Below are 24,521 nucleotides of genomic sequence, written 5' to 3'. Positions count from 1 at the left end.
TGAGGAGTTGGGTTGTCCTTGGGCCGCCTGCCCATGGCTGCTCCCTGTGCTGTCGTCTGTTAGCTGCCTCTGTAGGTATTTTTAAAGCTCGGATGACTGGTGTGCCTGATTTTTTATGGAAATGTGATTTCTTTTGTCTTCCTGATTAAATAAAGTCTTTTTATCCAACAAGACCAGATTCAGTAGGTTAAAGGTGAGAGTCATGAAATTCGTTGCCACGTACTTCGTATTACTTAAAGTTGGTGTGCGCTCCTTCTCCATCTTCCTGTAGGGCTATCACCTAGTAAGTGGAGTGAAAACGGGAGGTTTTGATTCCTGTGATTCGACTTCCTTTTTACAGGGGGAACCTGACTCATTTTAACGTCTGTGATTACACTAACAACTGCAGCTGGAGTAAATATTTTGGAGAACAAACTTCAAAAATTTTTTCATTGATTTTAGAGAGAGGGAAGGAGAGAAACATTGATTTGGTGTTCCTCTTTACGCGTTCATTGTTTGGCTCTTGTACGCACCCTGACCCAGAGATCAAACCTGCAACCTTGGCGAATCAGGATGGCACTAACTAACTGAGCTACCGCCAGGGCAAGAACAGACTGGCTCCTGGTGAGCGTCTGGCTAACGTGCAGGGCGATAGGTGCTGTTGGGAGGTCGGCGTATTGTATGGGGGGTGGAGAGCACTTGCTGGTTTTACCTAAAGCACGTTTATTTCAGACACGTGGGAGGTGGGAGTCCCTCTAACGTTAACTCCCGTCCTTGTGCACTTGACTGTTTGCCAGTTGCTGTGTGTAGCATGTTTTTACATTTGTGTTACTATCTAATTTTAACAGCATAAACCTGCCTCTCTCCCCACCCTCCCCGCCCCCCGTGCACTTGATCCAAGCTCGAACCCACAACCTTTGTACAGGCCGACATTCCAACCAACTATGCCATTAGGTCAGGGTGACTTCCCCATTTTAAAATTAAACTGCCTTGGCTCCTGGCCCAGTCAAAAAAAGGACTCTTGGGATTTCAGGCATCTAACTGGATTTTAGTCATAGCTTTTGCAATATTTGAGGTGAGCCATGAAACCTCATGGGGACTGGAGCAGGTGGGCATTCGTCCCTAGCCAATTTGGAGCAGTCATCACCAGGAAAGGTGATGGCCTGGAGCTTGGTCCCGAACAAATCCTGCCCTTAGGCCTGAACCATTGACATTTTGGGCTGAGTGTGCTAGTAGGTTGATGTGGTTGCCCGGGGAACTTCTGCTTGAGGGACTTCACTGGGATCTGCGGTGACTTGTATGCCCACACTGACGTGTAGAAGCACTGCCCACGGCTAATGCCAGAACAAAGTGGGGAGGATAGGATATCCCAGGAGAGTTCTCAAATAAATTTAGTTTTGTGAAATTCTTGATGTGTGGTTATTTTTCTCATTTCTTCAGCGGCTACCTGTGAAAACTGGTCAGTGTTAAGTGAGCCTGTGCCCCCATGTCCCATTGGGGTTGTCTTCAGAGTAAGAGTCCTGGTGGGCATCTCTCCATATCCTGTGCTAGGTCCAGAAATACTGGGCGCTACTCTGCCGATTGAACGTTCTAGTCCCGTGGTTACCCTCTAGGGCAATAATACCTGCCCTCATCCTGCAGTATTTGAAAATTTGTGGCTGTGGCCTTCTGATTATCACTGTTACTGGGGTCGCTATTTGTACTATTGCCTAGAGGTCAAATAGTTAAACATTCTGCCTCGTGGGGATAATACAACTGTGAAGTGCTGTGGGGACAGATACAGGGCAGTCACCGGTACTTCAGCAGCAGACAGATGTTGGGGTTGGCCAGCCATGCAAACACTAGGAGGTCCTGGTCAGTTGGCCGAGAAACTGTAGGAAGACCAAATGCTAGAATGAGCAAGAGTAGACAGAGGAGAGGAACCCACCAGTGGAGGCCCTGGCAGGTGCAGCGGAACGTGAGAAGGGGGACGTGGGGCACAACCGGGGAAGCCACTGTGCTCGTTGTACTTGGCGTTTTTATCTGCATAGGGGGGCTAAAAGGGAGAGGCCAAAACCCAAGTGAGAGTCACAGAGCTTTCTTTTCAAAGGTGTAATCGAAACTTGAGAACATTCTGTGTACATGCATGCGTTACTGTTTGGAACGGTTAGTAGAAAATCAGTCCACAAGGACTGTGTGTGCCAAGTGACTTCAATCAGAAGTCATACGTGACAGTCACAGGACTGAGGACAATCCATAGGCTCTCCCCCATAGGAAATGGAAGCTAGCAAACACTGCTAATTTAATTCACCTTGTAGGTTTTTTGTCTTTTTTTAAAAGATTTTATTTATTGTCGGAGGGGAGGGGGGAGAAAGAGATGCAGGAGACACATGGAGCAGCTGCCTGTTGTAGGTGCCCCAACCGGGGACTGAACCTGCAACCTAGGCCTGTGTGCGGACTGGGAATTGAACTGGTGACCTTGTCACTGTGGGTTGAAGCTCACCCAACAGCCACACTGTCAGGACTGGGCTTTTAATTTTTATTTATTTTTTTGGAATGTAATTGAGGAAAACTAGCTGTAATTTTAATTTGCTTTTTTCCTCTCAATTATGTTCTCGTGTTACAGTGGCTTTGTGATCTGCCGTCTTCCGGATGTGCAGGACATAGTGCCTTCTATACCATGCAGCCAGCACTCAATGTCAGGAATGTCGGCTCCCAGAGCTGCCCCTGGAGGGGCTCTCTGTCCTGTTGTCTGGCCCTTTGTCCAGCCACTGTAAGGTCCTCACGTGGAATCTTCAAGCCATTAGATGGCGTGGTATAGTGGAGAGAGTGCTGAGCTGGGAAAGGCCACGCGTGTTCTCATTTCGCTGCTTCCCCCACTAACATCGTGGCAGAGGCAGGTTACAGGCAAACTGCTGCTTTTCTGGCCGTCTAGAGCAGACGCCTGTTGGGTTTTGTGTATGACCCATTATCTTCTGACCCTTGTGCTTTTTCCTTTTACTAAAGTTTAACCACCTGCTAGTCCCAATCTGTTAAATCCCACACGTGGGCTGAAGTGCTCCAGCCAGCGGTGGGTGCAGACCCCATGAGGAGGCTGCCAGAGGCCTGGGTCCTAAAGGGTTAAGGCCCAGGCCACCCACCCCCAGGTGAAGCTGCCTGCCCGCTAGGGACCTAGCTGGTGTCTGGGGGTGCAGAACTGCTTTTAGAGCAGCTTGTTATGGAAACCAGTTTGTAGTTGTCTGAGGGGAATCCAGCCTTAGGCACCCAGGGGCACCAGGAAGCCTTGAACTTGACTGTTCAAGGTGCAGGTACTGGAGAGGTTAGGAAACAAATACAGATGGTTTGTTTTCACAAATCTGAACAAAATGATGAGCTGTGATTGTACCAGTTGAGGAACTTAAGTAACATTTAAGATGCTATGCAATTACATTCGTCACTTGATTTAATTTGCCGTGTGGCAACTATATCAGTTACCTAGCTTCTGACAGTAGCTTGAAAGGCAAAGGCATCCAACAGTTTACGCAGAAAATGACGTTCTGGACTCCTTCAGTTGCCCTGGTAACAATGCTTTGATGACAGGACTTTCGGCTTTTTTTAACACTGTGGTGGCTGTCTGGAAGTGGTTTCCTAGAGCGTGTTTCTATCCTTTGCATTTTATTTTTTTTTACATTTTATTTTTAGAGAGGGGCAGGAAGGGAGAAAGAGAAGGAGACACAAATCAATGCGGGAGAGATACATTGATTGGTTGCCTTCCATACACGTCCTGACCTCAAACCAGGCTGCAACCCATGCAAGTGCCCTGACCTGGGACTGAACCGGTGACCCTTCGCTTTGTAGGACAACGCCCAGCTAACTGAGCCATAGCGGGGAGGGCTGAGTCTGCAGTTTTGGAAAATTCCCGCTCTACAATGTAATCCAGGGGTGTCAGACTCATCTTCCCTGGGGGCCACATCAGCCTCCTGGTTGCCTTCAAAGGGCCGAATGTAACTTTAGGACTGTATAAATGCAACTACTTAAAACTAGGGGCAAGGAGCTCGGCACTGCCGCCGGGTAGAAACAAGGTGCCAGGCCGGATAAAACGAAGTGGAGGGCCGGATTCGGCCTGCGGGGTCCTGTGTTTGCCACCTGCACTGTAGTCAGTCACTTCAGTCACAAAGGCAGAACGTCTTAGCTAGACAAGCCCTCAGAGGTCCTCTGATGTAGGAGTCCCTAAGTCCTACTCCTTGCCTGGTACTGGCCTTGTTACAGGACAGTCACCTGAGACATCTGTTTAAAACAATAGATCCCAGGCCCAACGCCGGCGAGCACAGAACAGAACACAGGAATCTGTTTTAGCGATCTTCCTGGGCGCTTTGGATGCGCAGCCAGGTTTGAAGCATCCGGACGCGACCCTTCCCCTGAGAAGACTCTAGACTCTAGTCTAGATTCTAGACTCTAGAATGGCAGCTGTTTTCCCTAAAAGACATAAAAGAACATGTCACCACCGCATTTACAGGTTTGGCATACTATATTTGTGATAGAAATAGGCATATAGCTCTTCAAAGGCGTATCCTGCTGAAGTCATTTGTGCAGTGACTCTGAGGGCCCCGAGTGTTCAGCACTGTCCGAGGTTCTCAGACGACATCAGTGAGCAGAGGCCCCTGCCTCCGTGGAGCTCGCCTGCCAAGGGAGGGGGAAGGACAATAAACAATTCACAAGTGTATGAGATGGGGTGTGCTGGGGAGAAATGAAAACGCAGGCCGGTGTAAGCATGGGGAGGGCTGGTCAGGGTAGGCCTCTTTGAAAAAGTGAGATTTGAAAGGATCTGGGGAGGCAAGAGTTGGCCCAATGGACCCGTGAGGAAGAGCTTTCCAGAAAGGGAACAGCTGGTGCGAAGGCCCTTTTAAAAAAAAATTATTTATTTTAGAGAGATGGGGAAGGGAGGGAGAAAGAGAGGGAGTGAAACATCAATGTGTGGTTGCCTCTAGCACACCCCATACTGAGGATATGGCCTGCAACCCAGGCGTGTGCCCTGACTGGGAATCAAACCGGCGATGCTTTGGTTCGCAGGCCTGCGCTCAATCCACTGAGCCACACCAGCCAGGGCAAAGGCCCTTTGTTAAGGAGCATGTAGCACAGAGATTGGTATGGCTAATAGGTAGCTGAGGGGAAGAGTAGGTGGGGGTGAGGTCAGAGGTATGGGGTGGGGAAGCAGCTTGGTAGGACTTTGCGTAGGCCCTTACAAAGACTGGCCTTTAGTGTGAGCAAAATGAATCACTGGAAAATTATGAGCAGAGGCATCCCATCATCTGACTTGCATTTATTTATTTATTTATTTATTTATTTATTAATCTTTAGAGAGGAAGGGAAGGAGAGAAGGAGAGAAACATCAATATATGGTTGCCTCTCGTGAGTCTCCTGCTGGGAACTGGCCTGCAACCCAGGCATGTGCCCTGACTGGGAATCAAACCGCGATCGTTTGGTTCGCAGGCTTGTGCTCAATCCACTGAGCTACACCAGCCAGGGCTTGACTTACTTTTTTTAAAAAATACTTTATTTATTTATCTTTTAGAGGGGAAGGGAAGGAGAGAGGAAGAGAAATATCAATGTATGGTTGCCTCTGGTGTGTCCCCTGCCAGGAACTGGCCTGCAACCCAGGCATGTGCCCTGACTGGGAATCGAACCGCGATCATCTGGTTCACAGGCCTGCGCTCAATCCACTGAGCTACACCAGCCAGGGCCTGACTTACATTTTAAAACCAACTCCGTTCCTGGCTGGTGTGGCTCAGTGAATTAATTGAGTGCCGGCCTGTGAACCGAAGGATTGCTGGTTTGATTCCCAGTCAGGGCACATGCCTGGGTTTCGGGCCAGGTCCCCAGTAGGGGGTGTGGCAATAGCTATGTTGGTGTATCTCTCACACATCAATATTGCTCTCCTCTTTCTCCCTCCCTTCCCATTTCTCTAAAAATAAATAAAATATTTAAAAAAATAAAACCAACCGTGCTCTGTTGAGGTTGGAACAGGGTGGAGCGGTGTGGGTAGAAGCATCGGAAATAGTGAAGAATGGTCAGATAATGGATATGTTTTGAAGGTAAACCAGGAGGATTTCTTTGACTAAATGAATGAGGGGTGTAAGAAAAAGGAAAGTCGAGAATAACTTGAAGTTTTAGCCTAAGCAATAAGCAATGGCAAGTTGCTATTAATTCAGATGGGGAAGGAAGCATGTAAAGCAGGTTTGGCAGGAAACTAGAATCCTATTTTGGGCATGGTTAATGTAAGACGTCTGTCGGCCATTCAAGGGAAGATGGCGAGTAGGCAGTCTGCAGTCTGGAGTTTGGGCTGCAGATACACGTTTGGGGGGCCTTCAATGTAGACATATCTTGAGACTGGACAAAATCATAAGGGGTATTTCAGCAGTAAGAAGTCTGGGAAAAGAAAAGGGATTGGTGCCCTGGCTGGCGTAGCTCAGTGGATTGAGCACAGGCCTGCGAACCAGAGGATCGTGGTTTGATTCCCAGTCAGGGCACATGCCTGGGTTGCAGGCACAGTTCCCAACAGGGGACACACAAGAGGCAACCATACATTGATATTTCTCTCCCTCTCTCCTTCCCTTCCCCTCTAAAGATAAAATAAATAAAATCTAAAAAAAGAAAAGGGAATGGGCAGAGACTAAGAAACAGGGACCAGGAGAGTCGGAGAAAAAATGAGAGTTCGTTCTCTTGAAGTCGTGTGCGAGTGTGCGAAGGGAAGGCCCGATGGACTGAGGGGGCTGCTGCTGCTTTGGTCGGGTAAAATGCGGGCTGAGAACTGGCCATTGGACTTCACAGTGTGGGCAGCACCGGAGACCAGGCCCACGCCAGTGCTGGCAGGCTAAGTAGAGTGGGCTTCAGACTGAATGGGAGGAGAGTGAGCTGCTATGAGAAGTTTGCTGCCAAAGGGAGTGGGGATGGGGGAAATAACTTGATTCTGGTGATTGGAAAGATGCAGCAGAGAGGGAAATGGCTGTGAAAAGAGGGGATATTGCTGAAGCGATATCCTTGAGCAAGTGAGAGGGACAGACTTTTAGCACATGTGGGGGGCGGATTTGGATGGGATGGGAAGGCAGATACGTTGAGAGTCGGAGTATGAGAGCAGAGGTGGCGGGTGGTGGAGGTGGGATGGAGCTCTGTGGGTGTTCTCTCCTGAGTGATTTCCTCAGTGAAGCCGCGGGGCAATCATGGGGAAGAGGTTTTAGGCCTTAGAGGAGTAAACATGATCTGGGAGAGCCCCTCACTGAACGCGGGGTCAGGACCTTCTTGGTGAAGCTCTCAGGGGCAAAGAAACAGGTTTGAGAGGTGAAGGGCTGTGCCCAAGATCACACAGCTGGTTCACGGCAGAGCCCAGCCGAGCCCAGACCACCTCGTGTCCTGGCCTGGTACTGGGTAGACCCACGTGGAACTAACGTTTCCCCAGACAGGGTCCTCTTGGCGCCTCCTGGCCAGGTCTCACCACGGTCTTTTCTGACAGCAAGGTGTCCTGTAGGCAGCTCTCTCTCATCTCTGCTCTTGCTCTCTGGGTTCCATCTACATCTTTGTCCTGTGGACCAGCGATGATCAAACTTAAGGGAGCATTAGAATCTCCTGCAAGACGTGCCAACACTGGATTGCTGGGACCGCACCGTGGAGTTTCTGATTCTATACTATATCTGGGGTGGAGTCTGAGAAGGTGCATTTCTAACAAGTCCATCAGGTGGTGCTGAAACTGTTACTGCAAAAGCAACACTTCGAGAACCACAGAATTAGACTGCACACATCTGCTGAGTTTAATTTAAGTCCATGAACTTCGAAGGCATCTGTCCTCGGTCGTGCCTGTAGGCTCTGGAGCCACAGAGATCTGGTGTGGAATCCGAGTCCTGGCTCTTAATAATCTTCTCATCTTGGTGAATTTCTTCATTTCCCTGAATTCAGTCTCTTTTCTATCTGGTGATCGGGGATACATGTTCCTACCTGACTTGGTTGTTATAAGCAGTACAAGTAAGGCGAGAGACATTATGAGACCAGTGGGCGTTGTTGCCAGGTCCCTCTGTGTTCAGGAAGGTCACCCCAGCAGCGGCACACAGGGGGCGTCAAGATGGGACAGAGGCAGAGCGCTCTGCCATGTTCCTGACGTGAGATGACCGGGCTGGAACTGAGGGAGTTGGAGAAGAAATGGCGAGTGGAGGTAGCTGAGTGATAACCAGTTTTTGCAAATTTTAGTCAAAATGACTGCGGATTGCAAGCAGCCCTGAAACTTTATAGCAGATTTTCATTTGTGATTTTGCTGAGACACCCTGACTGGTGTCTATTGTGAAAATCATTTGCTTGTGAGGGTGATGGAGGCAAGGAGAAGATGATGCAGTCCAAGGGAAATGGTCTCTGAGACAGAAACTAGCTTTGGCTACAGCGTGGAGGTCAGATTCTGCAGACTCAGATCCCCGGTGTGAGGTGGCCTCTGTGGGCGCAGCGCTGTGTGCTCTGCGGCCAACGGGCAGGGCCATTTGTTTTCATCTTCATCTGCTGTAGGAATTACTCAGCCAAGGAGAAGGAAATGGTCGGGCAAAACTGAAAAGAGACTGTAAGAGCTCTATAAGGCGCTGTGGTCCTGGATTTATATGGTCACCGAGTATCTAAATCTCCCCTCCACCCCAGTTATAATTTATTTCATGTTTTGCTCTTTTTTCTTTTTTCAATTTTTATTTCATGTTTTGGACATAATTATACGAAAGTACAATCCTCAAAAAGTCTCCTATTCCTCCAGAATATTCAGTGTTTTCTGTAGAATGATTGCATCAATATTAGCATCCTGGTTATGATATTATACTAGATTTTTTCGAAAACATTACCGTTGGTGCCCTGACTGGTGTAGCTCAGTGGGTTGGGCATGGTCCTGCAAACCAAAAGGTCACCAGTTCGATCCCTGGTCAGGACACATGCCTGGGTTGTGGGCCAGGTGCCCCCAGCTGGGGGTGTGCAAGATGCAACCAATTGATGTTTCTCTCGCACATCGATGTTTCTCTCCCTCCTTCTCCCTTCCCTTCTCTCTAAAAATAAATAAATAATCTTTAAAAATATATATTAGCATTAGCATCAGGAAAAACTGGGCAAAGTGTACAGGGACCTTTTTTTTTTATATAACCACATGTGAGTCTACAATTATTTCAATAAAATTTTCAATGAAAAAAAAAAAAGCTCTTGAATACATACCTTTCACGCATTTCCCCTTGATAGTAACGTCTCTCGTAACCGTAGTACGATGATCCCAACAGAGCAGGTGGTACTGACACAACACGACGGACTTTTCGATTTCACAGCTTTCCCACTAAGGGCCCTTTCTGTTCCAGGATTCAGTCCAGACCCCGCACTGCACTTAGCCTCAGCCTCACCCTCTGCAGTAGTTTTTGGTCTTTCCTTTTCTCTCGTGACACAGGTACTTTGGAAGAATGCAATCCGTTGCTTTGTAGAAGGCCCCTCAGGCTGGGTTTGTGTGGTGTTTCCTCGTGTTTAGATTGAGTTAGTATATTTTGGGGAAGAATACAGAGGCGATGTGCCTTCTCAGTGCCTCATTACCCGGGGGCATGTGATGCTGATATGTTACTGAAGAGTGGGAGGAGGAGAAAGGATCTGACCTCGGCGACTTTGGAAAACAGTGTTCGATTGGGAACTGTAAGGCCAAAGACAAGAGGAGCCAATGCTGTATTCTAGGTGGTGAATTTGTTGGTGACAGTGGGGGCAGGGGAAGAGAGGCGGAGGAATCTAAGTTAGAAATTCTGAAATTACTTTTTATTCATCCTGATTATTGATTGATAAGTAAACGTATTGTGAGCCATGTTTCCTAGTGTTGAAAAAAAGGGTAACCAGAGAACCACCAGCACACAAAGTGGAAATGCCAGAGTGGACCTGGTGGTGCTGGACGGGAGTGGCAGTGTTGGTTGGAACTCGACACAGAGATGAGTGTGTGTGTGTGTGTGTGTGTGTGTAGGTCAGTGAAACACATACATTTCCTCGCGCTTTCTGTTGGCGAGGCCCAGGAACACAACCAGGTACTGCCTTAACCAAGTGATTGATCAGGATTAACATCACCGGTGACAAGACACACAGGCATCATGAGGTTTGTTTTTATGTTTTATTCATTTCTTTATTTAAAAAAGATTTTCTTTTTTTAGAATGAGGGCAATGAAGGAAGAAAGAGAGAGAAACATTGATATGCAAGAGAAAGGCCTCTTACAAGTCCCCCAACCCCAACCAGGGGCCTGGCCTGCAACCCAGGCATGTGTTTCAACTGGGAATTGAACCGGCGACCCCTTGGTGCACAGACTGGTGCTCCACCCACTTAGCCACAGCAGCCAGGGCATGATGCATGTTTTTAAAAGGTTAGTTGTGAGGAGAGCAGACAGTAGGGCCAAGAGTGGATGAGGAAGTGAGAGTGAGCGACTGGCACTCCGTTGGTAGCAGTGAAAACGTGGTGCGCAGGGTGGGGTTCTGGGCAGTCGGTTCCGCATCCATTGGACGAGTGGGCTGACAGACTTGTGGGTTGGCCGGAAAGGGTCTGGAGGAAGGGCATCCCGATTGCCCCCTGAGTGCTCAGCTTGAACAGCTGGGCAAATGGCCATCCTAGTTCCCAGTGTGGAAAGATTACAGAAGGAGGAGGTGTAAGGGCAGAAAATCAGGGGTTTCATGGTACATATATTTCACCACAATTTTAAAAAGTAACACATTTCAGCCCTGGCTGGTGTGGCTCAGTGGATTGAGTGCCGGACTGCAAAGCAGAGGGTTGCTGGTTTGATTCCCAGGGCACATGCCTGGGTTGCAGGCCAGACTCCCCAGTGCGGGGAGTGCAAGAGGAAACCACACACTGATGTTTCTCTCTCTGTCTTTCTCCCTCCCTTCCCCTCTGTCTAAAAATAAAGAAATAAAATCTTTCACAAAAAAAAAGTAATACATTTCAGACCCAGTCTTTTTTAAAAATTTTTTTGAGAGAGGAAAGAAGATAGAAACATTGATTTGTTGTTCCACTTGTTTATGCATTGACTGGTTGAGTCCTGTATGTGCCCTGACCAGGGATCGAACCTGCAACCTTGGCACATTGGGAGGATGCTCTAACCAACTGCACTACCCAGCCAGAACTTGAGACCCAAGCTTGAAGAAGAAAATGAAGTAGTTAAGAATTACAAAAAAAAAAGATTTAACTTATATTTAACCAAAAAAAGGCAATACAAATAGTCACAGGATAGCCACCACACGGCAAATGCCACACGGAATGCCACCTGGCCTTGGGAGAGAAGACAGGCAGGTGAACTTGCTCTGGCCAGTGGGGTCTAGGGAACCCAGAAGGGCTTCCCCCAGACACTGACCTTTGAACTAAGCCCTGAAGAGGCAGGCTGGTGAAAGTAGAGTGGGCGAATGTGAAGGACAGGCCGCCGCAGATGGAAGGAACTGCAAGGGAAGGCCATGAGCAGGACAGGCCCCTGGTGCAGCTGAGGAATCATGAGGTTTGTGTGCGCAGCACCAGGGGGGTGGGGGTTGGGGGGAGGTTAGGCTTGCAGGGCCTGTCAAGGGATTTTAGGCTCCTCCTAGGAGCAAGTGGAATGCATCAAAGAGTTTGAGCAAGGGATTTTTATTTCTAATTTGCAAGTCCCATTGACTTCATTGAGATAAGGAGAAAGAAAAGGAGATTAAAGGTTACTGAGGGATTACGGTATGCTAGCAAAGCTGCTATACGTACGTACTACGTACCATTCAGCTGTCACCAAGCACAACACTTGGCACCGACATGGTGCTCAATAATGACCCTAGTGCCTGACATTATAGATGAGGCTCAGAGAGGCCAATCCATTGGACCCAAGACAGGGCTACATGTGGGATCCTGGGTTCTGTGTTTTAAAGGTCCTTCCCCAGACCTCCTCTAGTTGCTGTGCAACACCTACGGGGGAGGCCACGTGGCCCAGGAGCTGTGCCAACCAGAGCCCACACCCCCTGTCAGACCAGACCATCAGTGCTAAAACTGGATCACCCCACATGTCCTTGTGCAAATGGCTCCAGCCTCTCTTCCAGACAGATCCTCTTCACTAGGTCCCTCCACCCAAGAATGCTGGAGTGTGTGCTCCTAGGGTCAAGGTGTGGCAGAGGGGCACCTGTCTGAGTACGACTTTGGATTTGTGATGGATATGCCCCCAGAGGTGACCCTGAGGCCCTTGTGGTGCAAGGCAGAGCCTAGGGCAGTTTCCCAGTTTCTTATGCTACCGTAAAGAATGATCACAGGCTCACTCTCTGACGTTTCTGGGTGTCAGAAGTTCGGAATGGGTCTCAGTGGGCTATAAATCTGAGCATCCCAGGGCTGTGCTCCTTTCTGGAGGCTTAGGGGGGAATCCATTTACTTGGCCTTTTCCAGCTTCGAGGCCACCCCCGTTCCTTAGCTCCTGGCCCCCTCCCTCTGCCTTTGCTACCAGTGATCATTTCACTCCAGCCTCTGCTTCTGTGTCCCGTCTCTGACTGATTCTTCTGCCTCCCTCTTTCACTTACGAGCATGCTCGAGATTACACTGGGTGCACCCGGATCATCCAGGATAACCTCTTTATCTCAAGGTCCCTTCCTGTGTAAAGTAACATACTCATGGGCCCCAGGGGTTAGGCTGTGGATCCTGGGGGAAAGGGGCACCACTCTGCCTTCCACGGGTGGGAGGAAGAGGGTGTAGTTCAGGGGCTAGTTTTCCTTACGCCACCACGTTCCCAGGAACTCTGAGAATTCTCAGTTCACCACGCCCTCTGGTCATTGTGGAGAATATTTGTCAGGGTAAGAGAATAGGATAGAAACGGTAGGTTTGTTAGTTTAACTTATAACTTTTAGATATTTATTTATTTATCTAGCCTGTCCTCCTCCCCTCCTCCCCTCTGGCAACTATCAGTCGTTCTCTGTATCTATGAGTCTGTTTCTGTTCTTTTTTTCTTTTCTTTCTTTTTTTTAAGAGAGGGAGAGAAACATTAATGTGGCTGCCTCTCATGCGCCTCCTATTGGGGACCTGGCCTGCAACCCAGGCATGTGCCCTGACTGGGAATCAAACTAGTGACCCTTTGCTTCACAGGTCGGCACTCAGTCCACTGAACCACACCAGAAAGGACATGTTTTTGTTTTGTTTGTTCATTTATATTGTTCCTCTAATTTTTAGATATTTAGACATATATCTGGGTCTCCATTTCTGTTCTTCCCATCAGCCTTGCAAATATTAGGAGTGAGCCAGTCCAAAGTCACATGCAAGCGATTGCCTAAATTAGGACACACAGGTTAGGGCATGGATCCTCTGTCGTGTCCACCACCAAGGCCACGTCTGCAGAGACGTAAGATGATAGGCTGCTACCGCTGTTTTACTTATTTTGATGCTATATTTACCTGTCTGCCTCCCCAGTGGTTACAGGGCTGAGGTTTTGAAACTCCCATTCAGAACCTGGCTTTGTGAAGCTTCTAAAGCTGCAATTCTCCTCCACCTAGTTTCTAATCTGCTCCTACCTGGCTCATACCAAACAGTGCCTCTTATCCAGACCCTCCTCTGCTTCATTTGCGTTCATTCAGGTTTGCTCCTGTATGGATCCACCACACAAGAGCACCTCCACTGGGCACACAGGAATGGTCGACCGGTCACTGTCCCTGCCCTCAGGAGCTCTCAGGAGGTGCCAGCCAATGAGATGGGCAGTGGTAGCAGTAGATAGAGTGATGGGTATAGTGCTAATCTGGGCAGATCTGGGTGGCATGGGGGTTTGGTAGAGACTTTTCAGAGGAAGTGGTTCTCAAGCCGAGTCTTAACTAAGAGGCCGAGGGCTGGAGTTTGGGGCTGAGGCAGTGGTGTATTTATAGGCCCTGCGGCTGCAGCCATGCGAGTTTGGGGAATCCCAAGTCGGTCATGATGACCACGACACAGTGGGAGGTGGGAGGAGGCAGAGGTGAGGCTTGGAGTACTAAAGGCCGGGTTGACCCTGATAGGCCCATAGGCTTCGTGAGGGGCCTACACGTTATTCTCTGCTTAGCCTCCTTGCTAGCAAGGTATCTGGTATGTAGCAGGTGCTCAGGGAATATTTGCTGGAAGGTTGAATGACATAGAGTCCCGGAACACCATAAAGAGGAACCCGGACTCTAAATCCTGGGGGCCAGGGGTCCCTGGCTGCACATTAGGGTAACTTGAGGGAACTCAAAAAAGTAGAAACCTGGGCCATACCCCAAGCCAGTTGAGTCAGAATCTGTGGGGTCTTGGTGCATTGGTATCATCTTTAAAACTCCCCTGGGTGATTCTAATCTGCAGCCAGGGCTGCAGGCCACATGAGGCCCTGGGAGGGATTTGCCCAAAATCAGATTTGCGTGTTAGAAGCACTCTGAACTGACAATCCGTGACGAAGGAGTGGGGCTGGGTGCAGAGGGCCGGTGGCTTTAGTGACCCAGGTGAGAGGAGGGCCCCAATAAAGATTGGAGAGGCCAGGGGCTTTGAGAGACTTAGAAAGATGCAGCCAAGAGGACCAGGTGGAGGATGCACAGGCAAGAGTCTAGGACGGCCCCCTGGCTTCAGGCCTGTGCGATTCTGGTGAAGCGTGGTGTGGTTTCCTGAAATCAGCAGGACTGGGCAGAAGCACGTCGTACATGGCTGGCTGCTGTCTTACTGGCCTCCTAACTGCTAAACTCCACATTTTCCCTGATCTCCTTCACTCTGCCTCAGGCCCTGAGTCATTCTAGCTTTTTTTCTTCTTCCCATCCACTTGGGATGTGGGTCACTTCACCCACAAAATCTGGCTGCAGACTGATAACTCTCTCCTCTCTGCTGTCTCAATGATACACTCTGGATCTATTTCCTTTTTTAAAAAGGAATATAGGAATAGGGGTCAGCAGGGAGAAGGTTCCCCTACTGTTAAAGTAAGAACATTTGGAAAATACTGAGCCCTGGCTGGTGTGGCTGAGTGGATTGCATGTTGGCGGGCGAAACAAAAGGTCACTGGTTCAATTCCCAGCCAGGGCACATGCCTGGGTTGTGGGCCAGGCACTCAGTTGGGGGTGTGGGACAGGCAACCAATCGATGTTTCTCACACACGTTTCTTTCCCTCTCCCCCTCCCTTCCCCTCTCTCTAAAAATAAATAAATAAAATCTTTAGAAAAATAATGAAAAAAAAAAAAGAATCACTGACATCATGTCCATGTACATCCAATCGGTGCCATCATTCTGGTGTGTTTCTGTTCCCCTCCCCCTTTTAAAACTAGACACAGATTATTTTGTTCCTTTTATGGTTGTAATCATACTGAAAGTGAACTGATTACAAAAATAACAAGGCAGCTTAAGGGAGACAGCTCGAATGTGGTACAGAGAAAGCAATAGAAAAACAAGCCCAGTGGAGTCACGGGTGTGGAAAACTGGCCCTCCCTGTAGTGCTGGTGGGCGTGCACATTGGAGGAGCCGTTCTGGAGGGCCGTCTGCACGGCCTCAAAGTCTTATACATGCATGACCTTGACCCCTTAATTCTACTTCAAATTATTCTATAGAATGAAAGAAATACTCAAATGCACAAATTTAGGTGAACAAGGATGTTTGATGCATCAATTTTTGAAAAGATTTTATTTATTTTCAGGGAGGGGAAAGGGAGGGAGAAAGAGAGGGAGAGAAACATTAATCAGTTGCCTCTCATATACACCCCGACCTGGGATTCAGTCTGCAACCCAGGCGTGTGCCCTGATAGGGAATTAAACTGGCGACCTTTCTCTTCGCAGGGGACACCCAACCAACTGAGCCACACCGGTCGGCTTGATGCATCAATTTTTTAATAAAACAAGGAAAAGCAGGAGACAAGCTGAATGTCTGCAAGGAGATAAGTTAAATACATGGTACGGCCGCAGAACTGGACTGCGTGCTGACGTGGCAGGCGCTCCACCGTGTGTTGCTGCGTAGGGCGGCACAGTGCGGGGTGGTATGTGGGTTTCCACTTTGTTGTTAGAGGCAAACATGACGTGTGCGACTTGAAAGTGTGGCCCTGCACTGTGAACCAGTGACCGCAAAGAGTCCACTGCCCTGGTGGGGGAGGCGGGGACCGAGCTGCCGGGGCACGGAGGTTCGGGCTCTGCAAGGAGACCGCTGCCTTCCAGTCGCTTCCAAGCCCTGTGACCTCTGACAAGGCAAGGCGTTAACCTTTGTGCCTTCGGCTTCTCCCAGGTAAAGTGGAAATGATTGTTTGTGTCACAGGGGTGGAGTGAGAAGTCATCTAGTTCATGTGCAACACTCAGTGGTGCTTAAGCCTACCAATGCGCTGAATCAGTATTAGCTGAGTCTGAGATTTGTGAGTTCCATTCCAACCTTGCCACTGGCTGGGCAGATTTCTTAACTCCTGCCCTGACTGGTGCGGCCCAGCGAGTTGGGCATCCCCCTGCAAAGCGAAGGGTCCCGGTTCGATCCCCTGTGAGGGCACAAGCCTGGGTTGCCCCCCGGGTCCCTGTTGGGTGGGGGCATGGGGGAGGCAGCTGATCGCTGTTTCTGTCTCGCATGGAGGTTTCTCTCCCTCTTTCTCCCTTCCCCTCTCTCTAAAACTAACTAACTAAATAAAATCTTTTAAAAATGGCTGAAGTAGTAAATTTTAAAAATCATTCATTTTTAATATATATATATACATATATATATATATTAATTTTTAGAGAGAGGGGAAGGGAAGGAGAAAGAGGGAGAGAAGCATCAGTGTGTGGTTGCCTCTCACATGGCCCTAACTGGGGACCTGGTCAGCAACCCAGGCATGTGCCCTGACTGGGAATCGAACCACGACCCTTTAGTTCACAGCCCGAGCTACACCAGCCAGGGCTAAAAAATAATTCCTGACTTCTCTGAGCCTGGGTCTCCTGCAGGATTGTAAGGCTCTGGGACCGGGGCGTGTAAACATACCGCCGTCGGAACCGTTTCTGGCTGTAGTTCCTGGCCCCACGGCCCAGTTGGGTGATGCCGGACTCAGGCTTCCATCCCTGCCAGCGGTTCCCATGAATCTCCAGCTGAGGGGAGCTCACTTCACTGCGCCCGGGCCTAGGGAGATGGTGGAGGTCGCCGTTTGGAGGGCCGGGGAGTGCTGTCGGCCCGTGTCGCCCTGTGGAGGCTGGGTCAAGAGCCAGAGAAGTTGTGAAATCTCTTGATTTTTAACTTTTGGCAATTACTTCCATTTTGTAAACACTGTGAGGGCAAACAAAACGTGGCAGGCGGCCGTTTTTAGCCCAGGAGCCGCCGCTTGCTATCTCTGCTCAGCCTTTCTGTGCTTGGGCTGGCAAAATATTGACGGAGTGCCGGGTGTACCTGTCGGTGCTCCTTCCGTGCTCCGTGGAGTTTGTTGTTCTGCAGCCTCGGGCCTGCTGGCCCCGCGGTCCTAACAGGTACTAATTCACGCGGGTGGGTTTGACATGCCGGTTCACTGTGGTTTTCATTTTCACCTCCCTGGTTACTATTGCGATGGAATATCTTTTTATGTATCTATAGACGTTTCCTCTTCCTCAGTCAAGTTTTTGTTTCAAGTCTTTGGATCATCCTCTAATTACCGACAGGTTGAGGGCTTCCCCAATGGAAGTTTTCATCTGAATAACGTCACCACCACTAGACTGGACTCCTTGTTTGGGTTTGGGGCCGTTTGCACATCTTAGGAGGCCCGGCAATAAACACGTATTTGAATGAATCAAGTGCTGTTTCAGGAGCCTGGTATTTCTTTATTTCGCAGTTCTCGGCACAAGTATTATTGATTTAGCTCAGAACTTACTTAACCAGCACAGCTGCCCTCCTTTGATGAGAAAACAGAGAGGTTTGTCTGGGTCTTACCCCGTTAAAACCGGGAAGTAAAAAGAGGAAATTCTTTTAGCTGATTGGAGAAGTGCCTGCCGAAAGGGGTGCGTGCAGCGGAGCCTGAGCGAGGGGCAAGGTGGGAGCTCGGACAGCCAAGGGCCCGGACGTTGTTCGCACCTGAGGGCAGAGCTGATAAGCCCGGGACACGCGTGCCCTCTTGCTGGTTTGCGCCTGTCAGGATAACCCAGAACTGAATGTGCCCTCTTTTCCCCACGACGGAGAGTCATCCCTCCTCCCGCAGAAAATCACGAAGTGAAGGTCCCGCGGGGTGGAGCGGGAAGAGCATCGTTTTCACACCCGGAGATCCGGGTTCCAGTCCTAGTGGCTGCCGTGCCCTCAGCAAGCCTCAGGTTCTTTTCTCAGGACAGTCGTACCCCGCTCGCAAGGCTTTCCTTTGAATGGGAAAACATTCGAGGCACCCACTCCTGCTCATGCCGCCCCCTGGGTTTTTGCTGGGTTGCTACTGTGACTCCCCTGCCTCCACGCCGGGTTAGAGGAGCTTCCTACCTGGTGCGGAGGGATCTAACACCACGTCTGTCCGTCTGTCCGTTTCGGGCAGCTGTTTCCCCCGCCAGCGGTCTTCCTGTGGGTTTGCCCTCACCTGCGCGTTTTCACCTGCGGTGACAGTTTCTCTGATTCTTGGTTACACAGTGGCTTCTCTAGAGAGTAAGTTCCTTGAGGGAGGTCACGCTGTCTAAACACAGTGGTTCTGTGTGGCTGAAGGTCATGCAGGCTTGAACACACCCGTTCTGTGTGGCTGGTCTTGCATCTGTGTTCAGATAGGTTGCCTGCCTTTGGTCCCCTGGCCCTTCAGGCTGAACTGGGCCTTCCTGCTTTGTAGGTCTTCCTTCTTTCACTCACTCGGTCAGCTAAGCTTGCACCAGGCAGAGGCTCCTGGGATTCCTTTACAAAGTGTCCTTTCCCTAAAGCAGTTCATAGGCTTGTGGGAGAGACAGACCCAAGCATGCAGACAGACAGGCTGACTACCGCAGGGAAGCTGTCAGGAGAAGCACCTCACTTGCTTTGGGAGTCAGATGACAAGGACAGTTCTCGAAGGCGGTGACCCCTGCATCCTTAAAGTGTGTGGGTGTCCAGTGGAGGGACTGGGGCTTGGGCAGAGGCGTGAAAGAGAGAAACAATGTGGTGTGTGCAGGGCAAAGGCCCGCAGCTGGTTTTGCTAGAACATAGGCAGGGGCCAGAAAACAGAGGACCTTCTAGTTGGCTGAATCCCAGGAAACTGTAATTTTTGTGGGTCAAAGCGAAGTAACCAGGTATCATCCATTTCTTTTTTAAATATTTTATTTCTTTATTTTTAGAGAGAGAGGAAGGGAAGGAGAAAGAGTGGGAGAGAAACATCAGTGTGTGGTTGCCTCTCATGTGTCCCCTACTAGGGACTCGGCCTGCAACCCAGGCATGTGCCCTGACTGGGAATCGAACCGGTGACCCTTTGCTTCACAGGCCCATGCTCAATCCACTGAGCTACACCAGCCAGGGCCAGGTATCATCCATTTCTTATGGTTCAAGCTAATAGGTCACCCTAAGTTTCTTGGATCTTAGTGTTTCCCAAATTTCTGTCTTTCCTGAAGTGCCTTAAAGATTATTTTTACCTTATATAAGTTTCTACCACTAAGCATCCACTTAATTTTTGTTAAAAAAGTCTTACTTTTTTTAACTTAAGTAAATTTATTCTATTTATTTAAATTTTTTAAAAATTAATTTTAGAGAGAGACAGGGAGGGAGTGAGGGAGAGAGAGAGAGAGAGAAAGAGAGAGACATCAATTCGTTGTTCTATTTACTTATGTATTCATTGGTTGATTCTTATATGTGCCCTGACAGGGGATCAAATCCACAACCTTGGCGTATATGGACGATGCTCTAACCACCCAGTTACCCAGCCAGGGCTAAGTAAACTTATTTTAAAAGGAAGTTTTATGTCATTGTTATTGTTATCATTACTTCGCCCAGTTGACCCTCTTCAGTTAACAGATGAGGAACCGGGTTTCTCATTTTTGATTTGTCATTTACCACATTTGAGCTAGTTGCTCAATCTCTCTGCGCCTTGGGTTCTCATCCTTAAAATGCCCCACGAGATGGCTGGAAGGCGGAGAGCTGCTTAGAAAGGTGGCTCAGGACTGGGCCCCCTGGGAGACCCTGGACAAGCAATAGTTATTCTCACCCCCACCAGGCACTTTCTTAATCTTCTCTACATAACTCACTGGCTTTTAGTCGTTTTCCCCCTCAATGAGAGGAGGGAGGTGTGGACCTCTTTGAGAATTTGTCATTCGTGGACACCCAAACTCAGGCGGTTCATAGACCTCTTCTGACCTTGGGGGTGAAAAGCGAATCAGTCCAGACTTACTCCAGTTCAGTCCGTGTTTCCTCCCTCTCCCTCCTCCTCCCGGTCTGGCCCCGTCAGCTCCCAGCTACCTGCCTTTAGCTTACGTTTTTCCTAACAACCTTATCCCAAGGGCATTCACAGCAAAGACCACGTCCATACACTAGGTTTCTGGAGCTGAAGGCATGGTATCACTGAAGTTTCCGAAACATCCGTTTCCCTGGATGAATTAAGATAATCTTATTGGTTGATAACACTGTGTTGTCAGTCAACACATCTAATCTCATTTAAGCCACAAAACAACATTGTGAGGTAGATCATTATCTGCTATGTCCCAGGCAGTTCTAGCCACAGTGATTCCAAGTAATGGGAAGAGAGGACTAGAAACAAGAACACTAGCATCATTGCAAATTGTGACAAATGCTGCCACAAAAACAAGGAGCTAAGGGAAATCATTTAGGTGAGCAACTTTCAAACATTTTCTTCTTTTTTTTAAAGATTTTATTTATTTATTTATCTTTAGAGGGGAAGGAGAGAGGGAGAGAAACATCAATGTATGGTTGCCTTTTGTGTGTCCCCTGCTAGGAGGTGGCCTGCAGGGAACCGGCCTGCAACCCAGGCATGTGCCCTGACTGGGAATCGAACCTCGATCCTCTGGTTCGCAGGCCTGTGCTCAATCCACTGAGCTATGCCAGCCAGGGCGTCAAACATTTTCATTTCGTGGCACACTCATATAAACTGATTACTGAAAGTATGTGGCACACCAAAAGTGATGGGTTTTTTTGCCAATATGACAAAAGTAGGTGTAATTTTGATTCATTCACATGGAGTGGCTATTGTTGTGTTGGCTTGTTATTTTTTAATTTGACAATCTAAAGGAAAAGAGGTCAGTGCCCCTGACTGAATAGTCAGGTGTTGCATTAAGAAAAAAGTGAGAGAGATTTTACTTATTTATTTTTAGGGAGAGGGGAAGGGAGGGAGAAGGAGAGGGAGAGAAACACCCATGTTTGAGAGAAACATTGATAGGTTGCCTCTTGCACACCTGCATCCGGGGACCTAGTCTGCAACCCCGGCTTGCGTGCTCACCGGGAATTGAACCAGCCACCTTTCGGTTTGTGGGATGATGCCTAACCCACTGAGCTACACCATTCAGGGCAGGTGTTTTATGTTTCGAAACTTCTTGGGGCCCACCAGTTAAAAACTGCTGATTAAGATTATTACCTGGATACAATTTATGTAAATTCATAAAGTATCAAAGTATTTACTTGCTACTCTTTGCTTTTTATGGTAACTTTTTTCCTGGTAAATACAGATTCTCCAGGGGCTGCTGCTGTCTGGCCTCTTTAGACAAAGGGCCTCTGAGGCCGTCTAGGCCCGATACCTTAAATTGTCAGCAGGATTGAATTCAGTGGCAAGGCAGCCCGGGAACGGTGTGGGTTTTGAACCTCAGACACCGCTCCCTGGAGCTGGCAGTGTCCACTCATATGATTATTTTTGAGGCAGGCAAACGAATATAGCCTGTGAAACCCGGAAAGATGCCATCCCTGAGTCAATAGCCAACTGAACACGTTTGAAGGATGTGAAACAAAGATGAATATGGTCAATTCAGAAAGACAAGCCTGTCGGGGAGGAGAACAGTGACCGCAGCTGTGAAGCACCACCGCCCAGATGGAGTGTCCGTGTTCTCCTTTACGGCGGAGCACAACACCCCCTCTGCTGAGGGCATGAACTTCCCCGAATAACTGCTGCCCCCAAAAGAAAAGAAAAGCAAACCTACTGAATGCCAGTTACTTTATATGACATACGAACAAGCCTCACAAGGATTCTGTCAAGTAGGAGGAAACAGTGAGTTTCAATAACTGGACCCGGAGCCACGGTTAACACTGGTAGTGGAGTAGGGGCTTGGAGCTCGGGTTGTCACCGATTCCCCAGCCCCGTATCCCTTCCACCCCACCTTCCACCCAATCTCAGATGCTGCCCGCTTGGTAAGAGAGACGAGTGGCAGAGCCCGGCCAGGGGAGGGCCAAGGGGAAGCCTCCACCCACCCGTACCCTCCAACACACCATCCAGCTCACAGACTCTCACCTGACTGTTCCATGAAAGGCAAGGGCTCCTTGTTCGACTGAGGACAAGATGGTTGGTGGGTTTGTTTTCTTACCTGTCTTTCTTTAAAAAAAAAAAAAAAACAACTTTTTTATTAAAGATTTTTATTTATTTTATTTTTTAATTAAAAAAAGATTTTATTAATTTATCTTTAGAGGGGAAGGGAAGAGGAAAGGGAGAGAAGTATCAATGTATGGTTGCCTTTTGTGTGTCTCCTACTGGGAACTGGCCTGCAACCCGTACATGTGCCCTGACTGGGAATCAAACCACAATCCCTTAGGTCGCAGGCCCGTGCTCAATCCACTGAGCTACACCAGCCAGGGTATTTATTTTATTTTTAGACAGAGGGGAAGGGAGGGAGAAAGAAAGGGAGAGAAACATCAATGTGTGATTGCCTCTCACACACACCCCTTACCAGGGACCCGACCTGCAACCCAGGCATGTGCCCTGAATGGGAATGGAACCAGCGACCCTTTGGTTCACAGGCTGGTGCTCAATCCACTGAGCCACACACCAGGGTGTCTTTCAGTTTTTTAAAATGACTCTAGTACCAGGCAACCTGGGATCACTCTTTTCCAAAATTGAAATAAGTAGCCTGTGTTTGTCGCAAACACTCAGAAGTGTGTATAGCAGAATAGGAGAGCTTCCCTGCCACTCCTTCTCCCCAGTGCAGCCTCAGACAAGCCTTCTGAGCTGAACAAGATGGCACTTTGAATGCCTCTCACAGGGCACTATCGTGCTGGCAAAAGAGCTAGAGGGTCCTCAGGTTTTCAGGTAATACGCTGGGCTAGCCTTAAATTTAATACTGAATTCAGTTTTTAGCAAACCTTCATGGAATGTGTGTGAGGTGTTGATCCAAGATAGACAAAACAGCCCCTGACCTGGGGTGTTGAGCGCCACTGTGTAAATCCAGGATTACCATGGTAATTCCCAATGAGCACATACTCTGTATCATTTTAGGAAGTGGTTACAGTCCTGGCTGCTAGCGCATTTGATTAGTGACATCCTGATACATCAAGATTGTGAGTTTGATCCCCAGTCGGGGCACAGACAAGATGAGAGTCAACCCATGAGCCCTGGCTGGTGTGGCTCAGTGGGACTGAGCACCAGTGTGCGATCCAAAAGGTTGCTGGTTCGATTCCTGGTCAGGGCACATGCCTGGGTTGCTGGCCAGGTCCCCAGTTGGGGGCACATGAGAGTGCACCAATGTTTCTCTCACACATTGATCTTTCCCTCTTCCTTTCTCTTCCCCCTCTCTAAAAATAAATAAATAAAATCTTCAACAATTTTTTTAAAAAAGAATCAACCAATGAATGCATAGAATAAGTAGAACAACAAATCAGTATTTCTCTTTCTCTCTAAAACTGATAATTGAAGAAATGATTAAAAACTTTCTTTTTAATCAGAAAGACACAGACATAATTAGCTGATTGGAGGGCAGTCATATACCCTGCTCAAGTGTAAGAGTTTCTCACTTTGCAGGTGAGGCTGACACAGACGCAAGGGAGCGGTGGGGTGGGCTGTGTCCGGAAGGCCCCAGCAGCCTGCACTGTTTCTTCTCATTCTGGTTGTTGAGCTCTCCCTGGGTACCATGCGCAAAATGTTCCATGTGTCCTGAGTATATGCCAGGTCAGTTAGTCAGCAATTCTGCTTCAATAATAGGTTCATTTTCCTTTGCTCCACTGCTACATTTTCAACACGGAAGGAATTTAGAATGCAAACGCATTAGCTACGTAGAAGAGGGAGACTCGGAGGGCCAGGGCTGGAACCTGCTCCCCTGACGCCCGATGTGATGCCTTTTCCGTCACACCTGCTATAGAGTCTTAGGGCACCAGGTGGGTGGTCGTCAGTCTTGTGTGGACTTATTGTCCAAGGCTGATAATTTCAACTGGGTTTTTCCAGCAGCAGAGACTTAATGTTGGGCAGCTCAGTCACTACATTTGATAAACAGCCCAGGGACAAGTCAGAAAAGTAAATGGACAATTTCCAACGAAAAGGGTCAGCCGCAGAGGGAGTGGCACAAAGCGGATGGGAGGGAACACAGCAGGGAGGGCTTCTCAGCGTAGCGAGTGTTTGAAAGCGCGTTTGAAGAAACAGCTTACATTGTTGCTTTTTCCAGAGCAGGGACCTGGAAGAGTCGTTCGTTCATTCATTCATTCATTCATTCTTTATTTATTTCATGCCTATTTTCCAGACACGGTTTGGGGGAAACCCAGACGCACATTATTTCCTCTTGTAGCTAAGCTGTTTGACTTCACACTAATCCTTTTTCGTCTGGGCCTCAGTTCCTCCTCCGTTTCA

This window comes from Sturnira hondurensis, unplaced genomic scaffold, assembly GCF_014824575.4.
Source record: "Sturnira hondurensis isolate 20B ecotype Veracruz unplaced genomic scaffold, ASM1482457v3 Scaffold0021555, whole genome shotgun sequence".
NCBI lineage: Eukaryota > Metazoa > Chordata > Mammalia > Chiroptera > Phyllostomidae > Sturnira > Sturnira hondurensis.
The sequence above is the reverse complement of the archived record's forward strand: the minus strand, read 5'-3'. Positions refer to the sequence as shown.